A 22,170-nucleotide genomic window follows, 5' to 3' on the forward strand; every position below is an offset into this window, starting at 1 on the left:
GCACTCTCTGCTTATATCAGTGTTTGAAGGGCCTGGAAGAACCAGTAAGGCTCAGAGAAGCAGAAAATCCCAGAAAGGGCACTCTTGGCTAGTGCTGTCCAAGAGCTCGGTGAGGTGATTGAACAGGTCTAGTGTTATCTGTGCTGTTCTGTGTCTCAAGTTCTGCTTAGACAGTAGGTCCAGCCACCCCACCCCTGACTACAGGCTGTTTCCAAGACAGCTCCCTGGGAGACCACAGACCCCCGGGCTAGGTGTTCAAGTCCAGTAGGTCCAAGCTGTAGCTCGAGCCGTGCCCCCAAACACCCCAGGGCACAGACAGGTGGCAGGTAGACAGCCCCTGGATATGACTAGTGCATTGCAGGCCTTGCTGGCTCAGCATCCTGCCTGGAGCCTGGCCCAGAGCAGGTGCTGGGTCAACACAGTGGATGAATGACCCCACCTTCTGTTCCCCAGGCTAGGGCTTCCTCCGCTCCAGGGGTTGGCTTCTAGAATCCCTCCTTTTCATTGTGGACTAATGGCTTATGCCATCCAGTGGAGATAAATGAAACCTGTGCTTCATAACCACCTCCTCATCCCAACCCTCTGGGGGTGTGCCAGGGGGACAGCTGCAAAACCAGTGAGTGATAACTCCTTGGAAACATGCCGGATCCAGCACTTTTATGTGATAATCACATTTTTATTTTGAAACCCTATGTGCAAAATGTAAGCCCAAAATGAGCATCTGCTCCCTATGATTAGAGGCAGTGTGGTTCTGGGAAAGAGGACCGGTCTCAGAGTCACACTGAACCTCTGACTAACAGGCTGTGTGACCTTGGACAAGGAGCTCAGTGCCTTTGGGCCCAGGTTTTCTCAGGAGTAAAACAAAAACATGAGACTGGAAGCTTCTTCCTAAGATCATGTAAATGCTTAAAAAAACCCGCTGGTCCCATCTGCAATCAAAACGCATTAAGTACCTTTCAAGTGATCATTTGTTTGAATCTGGTCTATTTTTATTGTTTGGTTTTTCTAACACCTTTCACTTAACTCTTCCACTGCCGGTGTCTTCCTCATTTGCAAGTTCTTTATGATTTTTTTGGCTGCTGCTTCAGATTCCAATAAATCATGTTGGATTCTAGTGATCAATTCACCTGCTCCTACGCCTTGCCTGAGTCTCTTTAGCCCTCCGCAGTCTCAATTCCCTGACAAAGCGCAGAGAGAGAGTCCTGGTCGTCTCCCTCTTCTATCCTTTCCACTCTCCACTTCTCTGAGAAAACAAATCCGAAAAATCACGGGATTCTGTTCTGGAAGGTACCACTCTCACCACTAGATGGCACATGTGTGCAAGTCATCAGTCTTTGGACAAAAACTTAAATTTTATTTTGTGTTTATACACCAATACATAAACACTTCGAGAGGAATTATGAAAGCACAAGATACACAAACGGATAAAATTAAAAGTTGAGGGACTTGAAAAAATAGGGAACAAGAGAAAGAAAGAACTCCAGGATGACATCAGCTCAAGGAGAGGGATGCCAGCAGTGGCTGGCTCTGAGCTCCCAAATGGCCTTGGTAGGCCTGGCTGGGTGCCCCGGTGGGTTAAAATGTTTTCCCAATACCCCAAGCTTGTGGGTTCGATCCCTGGTCGGGGCACGTGCAAGAAACAACCAATGAATGCATACATAAGTAGAACAACACATTGATGTTTCCCTTCCACTCTAAAAATCAATACTAAAAAAAAAAAGGAATAAACAGCCGTAGTAAAGAAGGAAACATGATGGGTGGTCATAAAATTCCAGGTTTTACATGAGAAAAACAAAGTAGTTATTTAGGAGAAACACCACTTTTCTTGATCCCGAGACCAGAGAGAGGTTTTTCTTGCAGGCTTCAGAGAGAAAACACCGAGCAGTGAGACAAGGACCAGTGACTTAACTGGAGCTGCTTGTTGCTGTCCTTCTGGGCAGGCCTAGGGCACGATGCTGAAGTGCAGTCGGGCGGAGCAGCTCTGTGGGGCTCGACACTGGGTCTCTAGGACAGTGAGTGCTCCGCCGTGGGCCTCCGAACGGTAGCTCCCTCCTGTCTGTGTGAGGGTCGTTCCAAGACCCTCAGTGGGTGCCCGAAACTGCAGACAGTTACCAAACCATGTATATATATGTTATATATACACACACACACACAGTATGTTCTTTCCTATACATACATACCTGTGATAATGTTTAAGCAATAAATTAGGCAGGACAAGAGAGTAACAGCAATAACAAAGAAGAACAGTTACAACAATCTCTCTCAAAACATCTCATTGTGCTGCATGTACGATGTGGTTACGTGGGATGGAGGGATGATTCATGTCCCAGGCACGACATGATTTCCTCATGTTACTCAGAATGGCAGACAAGATAAAACTTATGAGTTGCTTATTTCTGGAATTTTCCATGCAATATTGTCGGACCCCAGTTCACTGAAATGGCGGAAAGTAAAACCGGGGATAAGGAGGGGCTATGGTATTTTCAAACAGAGGAGTTTGCCTACTCCCTTGCCCCATTGGGGTTTGGGTGGAGTTTGGGGAAAGAAAACTCTCCTTGGAGGTTTGGTAGCCAGTCTCCAAGATGGTCCCCATGCACCCTGCGGAGACCCTCCCACACTGTTTCAGGACGTGGTCCCAGTGGCCCCTTCTGAGGTTAGGTTGGAAAGGACGTTGCAGCTGCTCTCTCCATCTACCTGTCTCTCTCTGTCAGGTCATTTGCTCTGGGGAAAGCAAGCTCTCGTGTCATGAGGAGCCATGATGGAGAGACCCGCAGCAAAGATCTGAGGCCCCCTGGCAGCAGCCAGCGTCAGCCTGCGAGTCTGCGCTCTGGCCGGCTCAGGAGATGGTCCTCCGGCCCAGGCAAGGCTTCAGGTAACTGCAGCCCCTACGGACACCTCAGGGAAACCTGTGAGAGACCCGGAGCGGGACTGTCCAGCCAAGCCCCTCCTTAGCTCTGTGAGGTAAGAAATGTTTGTCATCTAAAGCTGCTGAGTTTTGGGGGTGATCTGTGATGCTGCAGTAGGTAATGGATAGAGGCCAACGGAAATGCAAGTTACATCAAGGATAAGATTGCTTGGGTGGATCAACTCGGGTTTAGAGACCAAGAAACATTTCAGAAGCAGTGTTGGGGCTTTAAATCTGATAGACACAGGCCGTGTCTGTGGACAAATGGAGATAGAGGGGCCTACATAAAATGTGTACAGTGGAGATTTCTCTGCAGAAGGATGGTGAGGACAGGAGCCTCAACTGTCTTGTTCGTCGTGCGTGGTGCCCTCAGTGCCCAGCACAGGGCCTGGCGCACAGTAGGCTTTCTACAAATCTTTCTTGACTGAATGAGTGCTTGGATGGATGGAAGGATGGTGAAGTACAACCTTGAGAGAGCCATTCGGTCATCTGGGTGACCTTATTCATTAAGCTCCTATCATGAACAAGTATGTGACGTGGAAGTTCCGTGGAACTTACGGATTACCTTCATGATATCCACCCTCACTGTCACAGTACCTCCCCTTGTGCCGCTTTCTCCCTGGAATCTGTTTTCTTGTTTCCTAGAGATCTGCATGGGCTCTAGTGTCTGTACTTCAAACCTCCTCACGGGCATCATGTCCTTAGGTCGTCACGAGAAGTGATTTCCGGGGGCTGGTTTTCACAGTAGGAGAACCAGAGTTGTTCAGGACAGTGGGTTTATTTTGTGCAATTTTGTCTCAGGTCTGCCCTATTTCCTTCTTTTTTCCCCTTTTTGTTGAAAAATGACATGAAATGGCTAAAGCGAAGTACTAACAGTTCAATTTCCCTGGGATGATGGCCAGCCTATTTTCCCCCTTTCATACCTACTTTGATGCTGATTTTGACCAGGTTTTACTGGAATGGAAATATTCTGGTGAAGGGGAGTCAAACAGAGTGACCTGCCTCGGACCCCGTGTCCCCTCCATCTTTGGGCTCTGCCCTCCCTCCTCCTCCTCCTCCACCACCCTTATCACCACACAGCTACTGTTTATTGAGTGCTCACTGCATGCCCATCCCTGAGATAGGAAAGTGTGGCATAGATTATTAAATCTGTGCTAGGGACTGAATTGCCCAGCCAGTTTTGTTAGTCTAGGTCATTTGAGAAGCAGACACCCAGATGGGGTAAAACGTGCAAGGATTTTGTGGAGGGAAATACCAGTGGGAAAGGAAATAGGGAGGCAGCCAGAGGGCCATCAGACCCCCAGTGAAGAGGGAGGGAGAGGTTGGGTGCATGTGTCCCAGGTGGCCCTGCAGTTCAAGGAAGATTCAGTCCAACAAAGGTTTGGCTCTGTCGGGGAGTCCTTGAGACAAAGTTAGCCAACAAAGGAGTCCCTTGTCTCTCAGGACTGGGTCTGATTTTGTACCCCAACACACTCAATTACCGGTGGGGTGCAGCCCATGGGAGGCGTGGCCAATGGACTTCAAAGCACAAGAGCTGGGGGCCTCAGCTCCCTGCAGTAACGAATGCTGCAGAAGTATATTTTTGTGGCTTTAATACTTATTCTCCTTTCTTGTTGAATAACAGACGCCTCATTTATTTGGCGTGGCTAAGCCCTGAGGCTGAACTGAAAGATTGCTGTTCTCAGCCTTCCTTGCAGCTAGGTATGGCTCTGTGACTGAGCTCTGGCTGTGCAGTACGAATGAGGACCTGGGAGGTGCCTCCCGCCTCCCTTCCCTATGACAGCCTTAGAGACAAAACAGCCCCAGCCTCAGACAGGCAGAGAGCCAGAGACTTAGCACCGTTGACCAGGGACCTCACGCCAACTCTCCTTACCTCGTTCCATACTTCAGTCTGAGACAAAAAGAAACCCTTTCGTCTAAGCCATTGCTACTTTTGTTTTTGGTCTAAGCAGGCACATCTAACCCTAATTGGTACAGCACTGATCTCCAAGGTGACCCCACCAGGCAGGCGTATTTATACCCATTTTCCAGATGAGGAATGATTAAGAGCTAGAACCGACATTGGAGCCCAAGGTGGTGCTAAGGACACTTCCAGCTGGGAATCACAGAACGGTGCCTTTCAATCAGCAATAATCGCACCTCGGATAAACCTCATTGGCTATGATACTGCCACTGCACAAAGCTGAGAACGGTGCCTTTCAACCTTCCCTGAAGCCTAGAGTTGCCTGGAGGACTTGCTCCCTGTGCAGACTGCCAAGCCCGCCCCTGGAAATCCTCACTCCTCTACTCTCCCTGCTCTGTTCCCAGCAAGCAGTCCAGGTTCCCGGTGTGGATGGAGACCGACGACAGGCAGCTTGAGCAGTCAGGAGGTACATATTTCGCATAAGAAGGCTTCTGTGAGCAGAGGAGTCGTTTGAGGATTCCTCTAATGCTTGGTACGAAGTACAGATTCTGGGCTCCGCTTTCATAGATTCGGAGTCAGTAGATCTTTGGTGGAGCCTGGGGTCGGGGGAGGTCTGCGTTTCCCCAATGCTGCCCGGGTGATCCTGAGGCCTGTGTCACAAGGTCCGGCTTGAGGGGTCCTGGTTGAAGGGAGGACCAGCGTCAGAGGAGGGTGAGCCTGGGTTTGAATCCCGATGTGGCCATTTATAGGTCGGATGGCCTGTAACAGGCTAATGAAGCTCACTGCGTCTCAGATTTCATCATTTTCAAATTGAAGGAAATAATAAGGCCTACCTTACTGAATTGTTGTGAGGATTAGATGAGATAATTTATGTAAAGCTTTTAGCTTTGCATAAATAAACTCCCAGTAAACGGTGGCTATTGTTATTATCACTCCCCATGCATGCGTCTTGCAAACAGTGTGGGCACAGAGTTCCCTTAACTGTGGATAATTCATACAAATCCCCGGGAACCATGATTCAGCAGAGTCTGGTACTGGAAGCTGGGGCTCCCCTTTTCTTTCTCCAGCTACTCCTGACCTTGAGAGTGAGTGAACTGCCGGTGCATGCTGAATTAGAGTAACAATCTGGGACATGCTACTGTGTCCCCCCCCCCCGTTACCGAACAGGGGTCCAAGGTTGGGGGCAATATTTGGCCCACCCAGGGATGCCAAAAACTGCTACAGAACAACAGGGGTCCCTCCCAAGGACGGTATACTAATACCTACTGGGCTCTTCTGTCTGCGCCAATTGGAAAAACATCTCTCAATGCCAGAGACTTGTGAAGAGGAAACGAAATGTTTATTTAATGCTATTCAGGCCTAATGCCTTCCTTAAAATATCAAAGCCCTTTAGGGTATACACCTACACACACTCCTACACACACACACACACACACACACACAGCGCTCCCTTCTCCCACTGTCCCAACTTTGGGTACCGTAAATCAAGAAAAGAGCACACGTCTGTTTTTCAGGTCGCTGGCACTGTGAGCTGTGTCACCTGTCTAGGCAGGATCTCCAATTTATCCAAAGTCATGTGGCACCTTCCACTGGCAAGAGTTCTTTGTACCAAGTTCCAGTCAAAGTCTCTTCTGCTTTGCAGGCCACTCAGCCAAAGGGAGCACCCGAAAGCTGCGTGGGCCTCTTCTCCCAAAGCTGCAGGGGTCCACACTCCACCAAAAGAGCACGTCTTTCTTCTTCATCTGGCCGCAGGGATCTCCATTCTGGCAAAGAGTGCATGGTCTTCCCTTTCACCTGGGCAAGAGGAGGTCTTAACTCTGTTGAAACCGTGTGGCTCTCTCTTTCTGGCTGCAGGGGTCTACATCCTGCCCTAAACCACGTAGCTTTCCCCTTCACCTCGCCAAGAGGGGGTGGTCCTTACTCTGCTAAAGCGACATGGCTCTCCCTCCAATGGCTGCTGCGTCTGCCCTCTTCCGAAACAGCGTGCCTCTCCTTTTTTCACCTGGGCAAGTATGGCCCCATGTCCCAGAGTCAATCCACTCCAAGCTCTCATGCAGGCACTGTAACTCAGAGGATCAGCCCCCAGTTACATCCTGGTGGAAGCCACTCCCTTCTCCCTGGCTCAAGTCTGGCCACAGCTATTTAACATGTCTATGAAACCAGTTTAAGGTTATCGATGAGTTAATTGACCATTTCCGAGGTTAGCTGCAAAACTGTTGCTATGCAAAACAGTTCTCAATGGCCGTGCTTCATTTGTCCCTTCCCCCTGGAGGGGTGGTGGTGAGGACATCTTAATATTTCCTGGACACCCTGAGCTCTGGACCCCATTCCAAATTCTTTTGGGGGCCCCCCCTCTTGGCTGCACCCTGTTACACCCCCAGCTGCCACCTCCACCCCCACCCCTCAGCCAGTCGTCCCAATAGCCACTCAATGGCTCCATTTTCTCCCTTCTCATCCCCTTCTCAGCCCAGTGCGATCTGGATTCTGCTCTCACTGCTTTACTGAAGGGGCTCAGCCAGGTCACCACCAGTGGCTTCCATGTTGCCACATCCAAAGGATATTTTAAAATACTCTTCTCTTTTGAGCTCTCTGCAGCATTTGATGCTGCTGCATCCTTCCTTCTTGGAACTTTCTTCTGTTGGCTTCCGAGCCTCCGCTGCCCTGTCTCGCCTCACTCTGATCACTCCCTCCAGACTCCTGGAAGCCTCCGCCTCTGTCCATGTTTTACTCAGCTCTGTTCTTTGCCCTTTCAACCCTTCATTTGCCTCTAAGTCCTTTTACTTTCCTCTTCTTACTCTGATCAGAGCCCACTATCATTGAACTCTTCTAAGTTCCAGGTGAATTATCTGCCCTCTTAGGATTATCCTGGTCTAAGGCCACCTTTTCCTTATTCTCTCCTCGGATGACTTAGGTCAGGCCCAAACAAGGTGCTGCTGAGTCTCCTTTGCTGTCTCCCTAGGAGGCCGAGCAATTCCCATGAAAACAGAACTGGATTTCCTGCAGATCAGACCCCACGGCGACTCTGAGCTACCCTTAATTGTTCCCACTTATACACATACTGAGGATAGAGTCACTCTGTGGGTGAGTGCATCCATCCCTTCCCTGGGCTTAGATGGTAAGGCCTCTGGTCAGGTCGTTGCCCCCCTGTCACCCAGCACCTTGCTGGGGACCTGGGGCCATTCCGATGTGTCATGGACTGGTCTGACTTCGGACCTTGCCCTTCCCTTCCTGGCGTCACTTTTCTCATCAATGAAATGCAAGCGTTGGACTCATTCTCTCCGAGGTCAGCATCATGATCAGCTTTGCCATCAATTGCACAAACCTTGATACTACTACTGGGAATCTCTCCTGTAGAAATGTTCTCCCAAGTGCAGAAAAATGGACGCATACCAGAATGCTCTCCTGTAGGAGCCCCAGTGGGCATCGAGAGGGAATTGGTTAGATAGCTCACGCTGTACATACACCATTGCGCTGCTGCTCAAAGGGGACAGTCTGCACTTCGTTACCAGGGTGCTAATGATAGATGAGGAGCTGGAGTCAGCTCCTGGGCTCGCACTGGTGCACAGATCACCGGCTTCACAGACATGAGGGGGTTCTGCGTGTGCAGGTGCAGAAAGATGTCTAAGATGCATTGTTTAAAAAGTATGCAGTATAGCCCTGGCTGATGTAGCTCAGTGGATTGAGTGCAGGCTGCGAATCAAAGGGTCGCCAGTTCGATTCCCACTCAGGGCACATGCCTGGATTGTGGGCCAGGTCCCTCGTGGGGGCCGCGGGAGAGGCAACCACAAATTGATGTTTCTCTCTCTTTCTCTTTCTCCCTCCCTTCCCCTCTCTCTAAAAATAAATAAAATATATTAAAAAATAAAAAGCATGCAGTATGACGGTATGGTGTTTTCAAAAACAGATCTATACCCCAAAGATACATAAATGCACAGATATGCTGGTAGGTGCATAAGATATTTCTAGACCAAGTCCTAAGAAATTAGAAGTGGTCACCTCTGGGGAGCGCAGCAGGAAGTCTTGGCTGAGAAACCTCCTTTTCCTTGCGTCTCCACAGCAGTTGCTGGAATCTATGCTGGTTGGTCTGTGCCCTTCTTGACAGAGTTGTTAAATATTTTAAGACTAAGTCCCGTTACACAGTTTTACTGTTGAACATTTCTTTTTACTCCTTGCCTGTACCACTTCCATATTTAAAAACAAACCAGTTGCAGGGAGAATACTGATGTTTCTAGAGCTTGTGTTTACTGCATCACAGCCTCACGCTTTTCATTTTTCATGAACATTTCTTCCCTCTGTTCTTTCAACTGGGTCTGCGAACGAGGCATTTCTCGCTGTCCTGTGCCTGGAGCTCTTTTGCAGATGCACTCCCATAAGTCATTCTGGCTCACAGCCCAGTGAGGAAGAAGGCCGGGGGGCCAGAGGGTCGACTGGGGTTCTAATTTACAATTAGGCAGGGATTTCTCGCATTGCTCGTGGAAGCCTGCCTTCCTCCCCGTTTGAGTTGGAGAGTTATAAGGATCTAATTTGATTGAAGTAATATGTCCTGTGATTATCATAAGAATTTGGTGTATTAAATTGAATTGGGAAGTACTGGGCAACAAATGTAAGTCATTTTCTTCTATTCACTCCCACACAACCGTGTATTTGCTGTTTGCTGCTGACCTGCTGCAGAAAAGTGAGGTGACTTATCCTAATGCCTTTGAAACTGGAACTGTTAGGGTTCTAAGTGGCCTCTTTAAACTCAAGGTGCAAACGACTGTGCTATCGGAGGCTGCGCGCAGTGGGGAGACTGTCCCTGGAGTTTGCTGGTTTTGGTTCCAATGCTGTAGGTCTACCTACTATGGTTCTTGATGAAGGTGATTTTTTATTTTTTAAATTTTTTGTGTGAGAATGTATTTTAGCTTATTCCTGTGTCACAGAGGATGTGGCTGGCCTCGGTCCCCGGTTCCTGGGAGGTGACTTGTACGTGCTTGGAATATTCCAAGTGCTGTGTGTCTGTTATTCCCGGTGGGCCCTGAGAGTTTATGCTAATGAGGTGATTCAAGCGGAGACTGGCCGCTGGGAGAAAGACCAGTGGAGTGATGAGAAGGTTGGGGCTTTGAGCCACGTGACACAACTTGACTGCTGGGCAAAAGTGGAGGGGCATGGGCAACGGCTCAACCAACCGTGCCTACGTAATGAGGTCCTGGTAAAAACGGTGGGCACCCAGCTTGGGTGAACTCTGGTGTTGGTACTGCGGACTGTTGCACACCAGGGTAACAGGAGGATAACACATCCTGATTGGATGTGGAGAGAACAATGAGACTTTTGCATTGGGGACCTTCCCAGACTTTGCTTCGAGTGTTCTTTCTCAATGAAACTGTGATTGTAAGTACAGCAACTTCCCAGAATTCTGTGAGTCATTCTAGTGAATTGTGGAATCTGGAGGGGCATTGGAAAGTCTTGAATTTGTAGCCAGCCTGTCAGACGTGGGGTGGACTGAAGACTCCTGGAGGTGTGGCTAGTATTTGAGGTAAAGGCAGTCAGATGGGGGGTTGTGCCCCTAACTTGTGAAATTTGGCCCAACACTGGGTAGCTGGCTGCAAATTAGGTCTCGAAAAAGATAAAGTTGGTCTCATTGAATTTCACTATTCATTTTGAGAAATTTAAAACTTAGAGAATTTACAAGAGTAAATTCATTTACAATGAATACTTGTATTCACTTGGAGTCCACAGTTTGTTAACATATTTCAATATTTGCTTTATTTCTTTTTTGTATTAAAGTTTTTTTTCTTCCTGAAAACATTTACTTCCTGAGAAACAGGACACCTAACATAACTCCAACACCCAGATCACACCCAAGACACTTAGCATCGATAGAATAAGTATTGTCTAACATGCCCTATTTAAGTCTTTCCTATTGTCCTAAAAATATCCTCTATCATCTAATCAAGGGTTGCTAATTGCCTTTGATTGTCTAGTTTTCTAATCTCCTTTAATCTAGACTCTGGAACTGTCCCCTTGATCTATTTTATTTTTTTGTCATTCGTGACGTTGACACCTTTGAAGGGGCTGGGCGACTGGTCTTGGATATTGTCCCATGACCTGGCTTTGTCCGATTGTTTCCTCACAGTTAGTTTCGGATTATGCATCCTTGGCAAGAATCGAAGTTCGCAGATGATGTGACAGGTGTGGATTGGAAAGGGAGGTACATCCGCAGTGAGGTACAAGTGGCAGGAAGGTGCCCGGCCTGGGCATGGATCGCGCGGCCACAGGCCAGAGCGGATGCCGGAGTCGCCCTCAGCTCCTCGTCGTCTCACGTTTCGACGTCACCTCACTCAAGCCCCACCGGGGGCTGAGCGGGCTCTCCCAGTCCATCTCCAGCCCAGACCTTCTCCCAAAGGTGTCTCAAAGACTTCAGTCTTGGTGATTTTGATAAAGAATTACCTACTTTATCTGCTCAGTCTACTTTCAGAAGTCCAAGGGAAAACTTACTTCAAGGCATTTCCTATATTTAAACGTTTCAAAAAGGAAGAACAAACAGCGTTTCTCCCATCTTTCCATTCAGTCGTGAGCCATCTAAGCGCGGAGTGTGGCCCAGGCGGAAAAATGCTGTGAGAGACCATTGATATGCAAATGAGGCCATTAAGATTGGAGGCCCCACCCTAGAACTCTGCCACAGTCCTTTCCAAATCAAAGCCAATTTGCATGAAAAAGAATGAATCTCCCAAACTTGAAATTACTGTCCAAAGCTAAAATGCATAGAAATTAAGCTGCTGTTACAAAAAAAAAAACAACAAAAGACTTTCAATACCACACATCACTGTTTTGGGGAGGAGTGATACCTACCCTTCAACAATTAGGTTACTTGGGTTGTGAAAGGGCTTCTGGGTTGTTAAGGATGGGCGCTCTTGACCTTGGACTGACTGCTGAAGTTTTCCTGTGGCTTGTAGTTTCCTCGTGGCAAGCAGTTAAGCCAGGTGCTGCTGGGGACGTTGCTACCATCTTTGAGTCTTGCAAACCGAGACCCACAGGGGTCACGTGAGACATTCAAGACTCGGGGGCCCCAGGTCTTCAGATTCCCAGGGCGGGGCTCTTTTCACAACACTGTTCTCATCCTGTCTCGTCCTTCAAAGGACTGTGATTCCTTTTGGAGTAGAGACTAGAGCTGCCGGCGCCACTCACGCCCCCCCTCTGCCCACCGGGTTTCACAGGAGCCTTGGGACATGTCTCCAGTCTCTCAGGAAAGAGGCAGGGCAACTTCACTTCCAGCGAGAGGGCGGGGAGCCCTTTGTCCTTCTGCTGAACCTAGTTTCACACGAAAGCTCCAGGTGCCCTAACATCACATGGGGGCTGGATACCAGGGTCAGGCCGAATGAGTTGAGAGGCAGAGAGGCAGAGCTTCTGTGATGATCTCAGGAGAATGGGACCTGACCGGCGAAGCCCAGAGCCCCGCTCCCTGTGAGCCGTGGCCCTGGTGGCCAACGCCATCTCCCACTGTTAGATGTGGGCCAGCAGCTCCCACACCTGTGGACAGCTCCGATGCCCGCTTTGAACCCGTGGCACGTAGCCTTTGGGATTAGAATGCTGGTTCTCTGATTCAAATGATCCCTTCCTCTGTAGTAGGGCCGTGGTAGGAAGTATGCGATGCTTGGGACTGCAGGCTCCAGTGCGTACCGGCTCTGTGGTCTCGAGGAAGTGACCTCTCTGACCTTCAGTTTCCCCGTCTGTGATAACAGACTCCATGTCATAGGGTTCTTATAAGAATCAAGTGGGGATACTGCAATGGGAAACACTTAGTGTGGTGCCTGGTGTCAAAGATACACACAGGCAGACGCCAGTTGGAGTGGTAAGGACGGAGTGTAACTGGTAACACGCCACTGCACTAGAGAAAAGAGTCCAGAGTGAACTGAACTCAGCTGTGATCTGTGCAGAGGTGACTGGGCATTGTAAAGGGAGTGTGGGGGGACAGAGAGGGGAGTGGGGTGTTCAGTAGAGTCAGAAAAGTGAAAAATTACAAAAGCAGGAAGAGGGTGCTGGTCCATGTGAACCCATCGGGCCTGCTGACGGGCACCCGTGGAAGTTGAGCTCCTCCCCTCCCACAGAAGCTGGCTCTGGCCTTGGGGTCGGCTGGACCGGCCAGTTCTTTCAGCAGTCTTGAGTTTTCCCAGGTGGGCCCTTTAAGGGAGGGGGTCCAGGGTCATCCTAGGGATGTGGCCTTGAGCTGCTAGAAACTGTGTTTGTGTCTGTTCCAATCTTTGTAGGCCAAGCTTGGGCCACAGTCCAAAGAGCTCAGAGGAGCTTGGTCTACAGCTTGGTCAAGGAGAGAATCTTGGTCACCAGCCTGTAGCCAAAGCAGGAAGAGGGAGTTATTTCTAGTGTTTAAGTAAGTTAGCGAAGGAGTTGTCTGTGGGAATACAGAGTGGGGACGGTGCACAGTGATGATGGGCGGGGGTGCTGCATGAGTCACCGCATGTCCCTGGGAGGGCACCGTGTGGGGACACTGCATCAGGATGCGGTGTAGGGATGTCGCTTAAGGAATGTGTTGTGACAGCTTCAAGGAGACAGCAGCTCAAGAAGGTCAGCCAGGCCCTGGCCGGTGTGGCTCAGTGGGATGAGTGCCAGCTTGAAATCCAAAAGGTCGCTGGTTCGATTCCCAGTCAGGGAATCGGGGATCTTGGGCCAGATCCCTGATTAGGGGGCATGCGGGAGGCAACAGATCGAACATTGATGTTTTCCTATCTCTTTTCTAAAAAATAAATAAAATCTTTTTAAAAAAAAGCTAGATCACTCTTGCGCTTTTGCAATCTCGCAAATACTATTCGAAGAAAAATATGAAAGGGACAACCTTCACCGGCCAGCTTTTGAAGTTTTTCACCAGCATCCTGGCTGAGCTGGCTCTCAGATCCAGGCCTGGCTGACCCCAGGACCATCGAGCAATTGTCATCTCGCTCAAGGATGACTCAGAGAAGACCCACCACAGTCCAGAGGGTCACCCGGCGTGGTGGCAGTGGTGTCAGCTGCCTTGGACTACAAACTCTGAAGTCGGGGCTCCTGCTCAGGGGCGGCGTTTCTCCAAGAGCCCTCTCCTGGGGCGCTGCGGCGGGAGGAGTCCGTCTGCCGGAGTGCTCTCGTCCTGTTCCGGCACCTCCAGTGGGACTCATGCGTTTTCTGAGAGGCAGCCGGGACTGGCGGTGTGTACGTGTGCTGGGGGGAGCTGTTCCTTCCAGAGAAGACCAAAGATTCACAGTTGTCTGTTTCTCATTCTCCTTAGAGAAACGGGGAGAAGTCGAGGAGGCAGGAGACAGGCCTTGAACGGAGTGAGGAGCTGGGCCCCTTGAAATGTTGTGTTAGCCCAAAGAAATAGAAATTAATTCATTACAGTAACATCAAGAAAATAATGTTGAACACTCATTGGCACAGATTGCTGAGCACATTTACATTACTGCCTCGGTTCGGCCGCAGCTCATCTAAGGGTCCCTCAGGTGAGAGTAGGCGTCGGAGCTGGGTAACAGGCAACTACACAGCTCAAAGGCAGGTGAAGCACTGTTCCGTTTATTGCAAGTACAAGCTGATTTTTTATATTTTCATTTTTGGCATAGATTAACATTTACAGGTGTACAGCATGATCAGTTAAGCAGAAAAAATCAATACAAAGGTAACCAGGAAAATACGAAAGTTCCCATAGTTTCAGTTATGTTAAACAAAAGTTATTTTGACCAGGAAAACCATTAATCAGACAATTTGAAATAGTTCTATGTATACAGTTTAAATGTCTTATTGTTTATTAAAGTTCTCAGAAATTGTCATTGGCAACAGGTACGCTAGACCAAGCAGAGGTTAGGAAATATACTATAAGCCTTTGTAATATCTAACTTAGCTATCTATCTTGCTGTCTAAAATGTTTTTTGTATACTGAGGACTCTGACTCCTTGGTAGTTGTTTCTAAGTGCTTAGTTAGTAATAGCTAACCAGCTTCTTCTGTTTTTATGCCTGTCTAATTCTAATTGATATATATTCCTATTCAAGGTAAAGGAGGGGCTGTTACTCTAACAACTCTTTGACAACCAGGGGCTATTTTCTAAAGGGGTTTTTTGCTATTCTATGAGGCAGTTCTGTGGGAAAACATATTTTTCCCTGAACTGTTCTTTCTTGGGTGGCTTTCACAGGAACAAATAAGTAAAGTACGATGCCTTAATTCAGCCAGGGTGATATTGCTTAGGACTTGAGCCAACTGTTGTTTTTTCTCTGAGAGTGGTCATTAATTCTAGGAGATTCCAAATTATCAGAAGTGTAAAGGTTAGAATACTAAGAAACAATAAGAATAAAAGCAACACCATATATCCACTAATGCCACGTCCGTCCTGCTGGAAAACGCTTCTGTGAAGCCGTCATCTCCAAGTCGTGACTGTGTCAACCGACATGGTTAGAAAATGCTTCTGTGAAGCCTTTGTCCCCAAGCCGTGACTGTGTCAGCCGACCTGGTTAGCATTGGACGTGGCACAGTACAGTTTCTAATTTTTTTAATCCTCACCTGAGGATATGTTTATTGATTTTAGAGAGAGGCAGGGAGAGAGAGAGAGAGAAATATCGATGTGAGAGAGAAACATCATTTGGTTGCCTCCTGTGTGTGCCCCAACCGGGGATAGAACCTGAAACCTAGGTATGTGCCCTGATCGGGATCAAACCCACAAGCTCTTGGTGTTTGAGACGATGCTCCAACCAACCAAGCTACCCGGCTAGGGCTGTTTACGTCGTTATTGTATTAAAAATAATAAGTGTAACATTGAAAGATTACAAGAAGATATGCTGTAAAATGTGTCCGCTTCCACCCCAGGCCCCCAGTTTCCCTCCTTAGAAGCAAATGTTGTTTATTTCATATCCTTCTAAAAAATTTTAAATCCATGAGCCACCATATATGGGCATGCCCTTAAAAAACAACAACAAATGGTTGCATTTAATGCATCTGTACCGCTCCTTGCTTTTTCCGTGTAACAGTATATCTTGGCAATTTTCCCATCTTAGCATAAGAAGATCTATTTTATTTACTTATTTTACAGCCACATGGTATTCTATTCATTGTATAGATGTGTCATAACTTATTAAACCAATTTCCTACTGAGGGACATTTAGGTTGTTCCCAGTCCCTTCCTCTTATAGCAAACAGGGCAGTGAATATCCTATGTACTTGTATTTCTTTGCATACTGGCATGAGTTTATTTGTAGAATACATTCTGAAAAGTAAATTTGCTCGGTCTTATCTCCTTAGTCCTCACAGCACTCCCATGAAGCTGGTGCTGTTATTATTTCTATTTCATATACAGGGAAACAGAAATAGAGGGAGGCTATGTAACCTGTCCCATAAGTTATTGCTGGAGATTGGATTAAAACTACCTCTGCTGAGCACTGTGGAGATGAGAGGGGTATTGAGAACCTCAGTCTTCTAGGCACTCTAGACTTCTTGATACTCGAAAGGGTTCTAGCTTCTTTGCTCAGGATCACATGAGAAGCTGCATCTACAACTGTTAATCAGGGCAGGTGAGGTCATGCTGCTATAACAAATCAATCCCCAAATCTGAGTGGTTTCACAAGACAAAAGTTTTTTATTTCTTGCTCTTACAAAGTCTGGTGGAGCCTGTGGGTATACACCTCCTTCTGGAGTTTCAGGGGTCCAGGCTTTCTGAGTTAATCCCCTCTCAAAACACGAAACTTCCAAGGTCCCCGCAGCAGGGAAACAAACGAAGAGGTGTGCAGGAGGCACCCCAGCTGTTACTTGCGTGGCTTGGAAATGACAGACAATTGCTCACATTTCATTGACTAAAACCGGCCACGCAGTCTTAACCTACCTGCAGAGGAGGGAGACTGAGAAACAGCCTTCCTTGCCTTGTGTCCAGGGAGAGGAAATGGTGTGGAGAACATGAAATTCATCACATATGCAAATATCCCATCCCCCTTCAGCAGCAAAACAGGGCATTTAAGGAAGCTTTTCTGTGCAATGTGGGTAGAACTCCTGCCTCCATTTCTCTAAGAAAACTTCAGGAAAGATTCGTTTGTCTTTTGATGCCTTGGGAATCAGAACCATATATGTATTTTGATGTGACATTGGCTTGATTAAGCATATTAACAGTATCAATGTGTTAAATGACTTCCTTAAATTAAGCAGACTGATTCCTATGCCTCACTCACTTGATCCTGCTCTGCTTTCATAAGAGTGACAGAAAATGGGTGGAACTACCACAGGAATTCCAGCTTTCTCTGTGCATAATTCACTTCCATCCTATTTTTGCTGCAATCATAGTAAATGAGGAGTTACTAATGGTCACTTAATCAGTAGCTATGGAAATGACCAATCACTTTAATGCCTTAGTTATCTGAAAATTTTTTGCTGTTATGTCAGTCAGGGGCCAGGCTTGGGAATGTGCTGGCAACATGCACGTCTCCAGCCTTACGTGTCATGGTGCAAGGGCAATGCCAAGGGCCCCAGGGGTGTTGGGAGCCTGGTTCTCAGGGGCACCAAGCCAAAGGATGTAGAATTTCTTGCATTTGCACTTGGCTGCCTCAGTGAACGAGCGGGGAAAGATGAGAGTTGAATTAATCAAAGGCTGGGGAGAGGTTGGGTAGGAGAACAAAGGCGGAGCTGTTGAAGCTCTGGCGAGAGTGGAGGAAGGGGATGCTCCCTCGGGTCCTGGCTGAGTAGGGGAGTCGGGGAAGTGGTGATTTGGTCGTAGTGACTCGAAGAAAGGTTGAAGGATGGGCCAAGGAGTCTCAATGAGGTCAAAGAAGTGATATCGTGGGAATAAGGAGTGGAGTGACAAAGAAGAAGAACATGGGCAAATGTTGAAATCAAGAGGCACTTGGAGCGTTCGGTGGGTCTCCTGCAAGAATGTTGCGTTCTCCCAAGATTCTGGCAGATGACTAAAGGTGACCCAGCTGTAAGGGTACGGCCCTGCAGAGCAGAGAGAATGTTTTCCCGTATCTGCTAACCTGTTCACACGGGTTGTTTGGATGGGGAGAGGGATATTGTTGGCTATTTATTTACACATCTCTGCATTCATGGCCTTGTCATGATGACCGGAATTGCTTTGGTAGTTTGAAAGGAAATCTAACACAGTCTAGAAAAAAAATTGAAGACAACTGGAAAAACTAAAATGGAAAACGGGTGGTCTGGAAGAAGTGCTGGCCGCACAGCGAGTGCTCCTTAAATGTCCATCGTCCACGCACATCGTCACGGTTATCTCGGCCGATGGCGGTGCTCTTTGGGCTGCAGCAGGCTCTCACTGTCTCCTGATCGAACCCATTTCCTGCCCCGCCCTGTGCTGCTGGCAATGCGTATGGAAACTCAGCCCCACAAGCTCTCTCTCCTTACGCTTGCTCGGTCATGCTTCTTACTGAGCTGTGTACCTGTATCCTGTAGTGATAAGGCCCCAATATTTGGATGTGGGCTCATGGGCCGAGAGAAGACCTCACTTAGGTCCTATAAATGCTGCTCCGTCTCTCCACGAACAGCCATTTGCTGTCACCGGTTGACATCACTGGTTTCCTACCCGACAGACTTTCTCGGATTCTTCTCTCGGTTTTTTTCTGGCAGGCATGTGCCCAGCCCCAGGCCTCTCACCTTTTGATAGTGATGGCCTGGAACTGGGTAGCTCTCTGTCTCTCTCTCTCTCTCTTTAGAGGCAGATGCTCACTTTTCAGAGAAGCATTCAGATTACACTGGGGCTACACATGAACACATATTTAGGCCAATTCTGGGCCATTGTTTCATCCTCCCCTTAGCTATAAATGGCATGCAAATTTTCCATTCCATGCAAACCACTCACTTCATGCAAATCATCTAGCGTCTGTGCCCGAGCCCCAGCACCTGCACTGGCAGAATCAGAGGATTCGGGCCTCGGAGCATGAAAGTGCAAGCACTTAAGACATCTCTCATGGGAGTGGGGAGGGAGAGCTGAGCATCGGGTGATGGGGACAGCAGCCTCTGCCAACAGCCTGCTTCCCAACAGGGTGTGCCGAACCCTGGGCCTCCCCTGCCTCCTCTCCCCTAGCTACTTGCAAGCCCCTTCCAGGTGGAAATAACTATTTGGAGTAAATAATTTGATGTGAGTGGAATGATTAAGCCCCGGCTGGCTCTGCACAGAACCTTGAGGCAATTAGGTTTTCCAATCAGTGCAGGCGAGTGCATCCTTGTGCCTGGCTGGGCTCAGCTAGGTGCTGGAAGGAGCCGCTTTGTCTCAGGTAGGCCTCCGAGGGGAGGGTGGAAAGCTGCCACTGCTTAGCCTAGGACACACTTTACAATCACCGGGGAGCTTTGAAAAATATTCATGCCTGCGTCCTGCCCTGCAGTATTCCCGTTCAATTGCTCCAAGGGGCAGAGTGGGATGGGATAGTTTAAAACGTCCCAGGTGACCCTGGCTGGTGTGGCTCAGTGCACCGAGTGCTGGAACGTTGGTTTGATTCCCGGTCAGGGCACGTGCCTGGGTTGCAGGCCAGGTCCCCAGTGGTGGGCAGGCAAGAGGCAACCACACATGATGTTTCTCTCCCTCTCTTTCTCCTCTCTCTAAAAATAACAATGAGTAATATCTTTAAAAACTTAAAAAAATTAGAAACAAAAACTTCCCAGGTGATTCGAAGGTGCAGGCAAGGTTGGGAGGCGCGGGCCCCTGTGTGGTCGTGGCTCTGCGTGGTCCGTTCCTCTAGCGCTGGGCCTCCAGCCTCGGCCCCTCCCTGCTGGGGAGCATCCGGAGACAAGGGTTGGCCTGGAACCCGTGTGACCGCGTACCTCATTAAACTCAAACGATACCTCAATAGTGGGGTTTACAGACAGCTTTATGGAGGTATACTGAAAACAACCCACTGTGTGTATTTAAAACGTGTACCTTGGTGAGTCGGGACACACGCACACACCTACAAAACCATCGCCGCCATCCAGGTAATGAGCACGTCTGCGTACTAGCCTCCTGGGGCTGTCGCAGCCAAGCCCCGGGACTGGTGGGCTTCCACAGCAGGGTCTGCACCCAGCCTCAGGCTGAGGTGCTGGGGCTGAGGGCCTCAGCATGGGGACGTTTTCGGGTGGCACGATTCAGCCCCTAACAGTCTATCGCTTCCAAAATTTTCCTATGACTCCGCAACCCCTCTACCCCACCGCTTTTGGATTAAATTTCTGTCACATTAGATCAGTTTGTGTTTTCCCTAGAATTTTATATAAATGGAATCACACATTTTTTTTTTTACTGGCGTCTTTCACTCAGCCTAATTATTACGAGATTCATCCATGCTGTGGGTATTAATCATTTGTTTCTCTTTATTGCTGAGTAGTATTCTATTGTAGGGATGTAGGGAGATTCTTGCTAACGCAATGTGTTTTCACCCTTTCACTTGTTGATGGACATTTGGGTTGTTCTCAGCTTTGGGCTCTCGTGGATAAGCCCGCCAGGAACATTTGTGGACATTTGAAGTTTATAAGCAACATCTACACACGTTATCTCCTGCAACGCTGTGAGGCAGGCACCCCGGTTCTTAGACTGTGGATGGGGAACCGAAGCGCGATGAGGCTGTCCCACAGCCTTGAGGCTGACCTTCACAGGCTGACACGGGTGAGTGGTTCACAGGAAGACGATGGGGCAGAAGCCTGACGCCGACTGGATGGGGTCTCAGCGCACAGTGAGGGCACTTTCTGGCCCCAAGCCCCACTGTGACTGAGCCGTGATTCAAGCACATATCTTCACACAGGACACAGGACCACCTCGTCCAGGCACTGACCGTGAGCTTCTCTCTGCTCCTCCTGTGACGGCCAGTACCCCAACATGGGGCATCACAACACTGGTCCCTTCTGTGGACATCAGGCAGGAAAAACTCCAGAAACTTTTCTGTACAGCCTCCCAAATAATCAGTACAGCCCCTAAGGAAGAGAACGCTACCCTCCTTCCACTGACGAGGAAACTCGCTCAGGAAAGGAAAGAGGCTCACCCAAAGCCTCCCAGCGGGAGGGCAGCACCTCCCAGGTGCCTCCGGGAGCCAGGACTGAAACCGTCACAGCCACCCACTCCTGGTCCCAGATTGGGGACCTTGCTCCTTAAAGTCCTGCTTCCTAGGCTGATGCCCTGAACTCTGTGGCCAGTGGAACTGGGGCTCCCCCTCCCATCCCCAGGGCCGTTCAGGAGGCCTGGCACCACCTGCGGGGGGGCCCAGCCAGGTGGGACAGAAAGGCCTTCTCTTGGGCTCCACGATCGTGCCTGGAAACAGGGCAGCTGCCTGCCGCAGGCCTGGCCATGGCACAGGTGGCCCTGTTGCTGGGCGGGGGCTCTGGTCGGAGAAAATGAACAACGAAGGCCGTGGTGGAGGCCGGGCTTGGAATCTAACAGCCTGAGCGTTCCGATCCAGACTGCTCTTTTGTGTGACCCAGGACAAGTCTCTCTACCTCTCTGAGCTTCAGATTCCTGATTCATAGAAGGAGACTTACAGCCACAAGTTCTTGTTGGGGTCACGGTGAGGGTGACGTAACATAATGATCGATGGAGCACCCCTAGAACAGCGCTCGGCACATAGTAGGGCTTCCTCTGATGCTAATTTCTTTGTCTTCCTCTTTCCACCTCCCCTGATGTCTTTGGGTACAGATGGCCGAGATTGTAATTTTTAGAAAGCTGTTACTAAATAGCAAACAGGACACAAAGCACATAATCACAGAGAAGCCACAATGGGGACACTATTGATTTAATTCTTTAATGTTAAAAAATTAAGCCTCTGAAAGAGCTCTTCAATCAAGCATATTGTGCAGTTCCGAAGCCCCAGCAGGGCGAGTGCGGTGCCTGCTGCTCCATCCCACGTCACCAACCTCCTGCCCGGGCGTTTCCAGGACAATACTGGCACTGGGCTCAGGAGAACCCTGGTGGGCATTGCCACGCTCCCTGGGGGCCCGGGCTCCTTCCTCCTCACCTCCCTTGGGGTGTGGCAGCGGAGCTTTCTGCAGGCTTTTCGGTGCCCCAGTGTCCAGCAGAAGGCCTCAGTGCAGCTGACCTAGAAAATACAATGACCCAAGGAATGAATGAGAGAAGCAATGAGTGCTTCCCGGGTCTTGCAGCCACAGGAGTTTCCCCTCTCCGGCTTCCTGAGCACGGGACAGGCGGGGTTTGCAGCGGGTCGACGTGTTCCGCGCGGGGTAGAAAGGGCGGCGCCTCTCGGCCAGGCTGTGTAAACAGCAGCTGCTCTCAATCCACGCAGCCCCGGATGCCTCCCCATTCCTCCAGGCTGCCCTCATCTGCCTGACGCTCTCTCCGGTCCTCAGCGGTAGGGACCCTCCGTCCCTACATTCTCATTTTAGCCCCACACCCGTCCCAGACGTCAGCTGGTTCCCTGATGCTCACCCAGCTTCTCTCCAGGACATGCC

At 49.2% G+C, this 22,170-nt stretch overlaps 1 pseudogene; it reads right to left on the reverse strand.

Moving 5' to 3' along the window:
- Nucleotides 1–4,931: 4,931 nt before the first annotated feature.
- LOC118986000 (uncharacterized) lies at nucleotides 4,932–5,089 on the reverse strand (annotated as a pseudogene).
- Between the last annotated feature and the right edge of the window lie 17,081 nt (nucleotides 5,090–22,170).

The sequence above is a fragment of the Sturnira hondurensis genome, unplaced genomic scaffold (genome assembly GCF_014824575.4).
Source record: "Sturnira hondurensis isolate 20B ecotype Veracruz unplaced genomic scaffold, ASM1482457v3 Scaffold0004136, whole genome shotgun sequence".
Lineage (NCBI taxonomy): Eukaryota > Metazoa > Chordata > Mammalia > Chiroptera > Phyllostomidae > Sturnira > Sturnira hondurensis.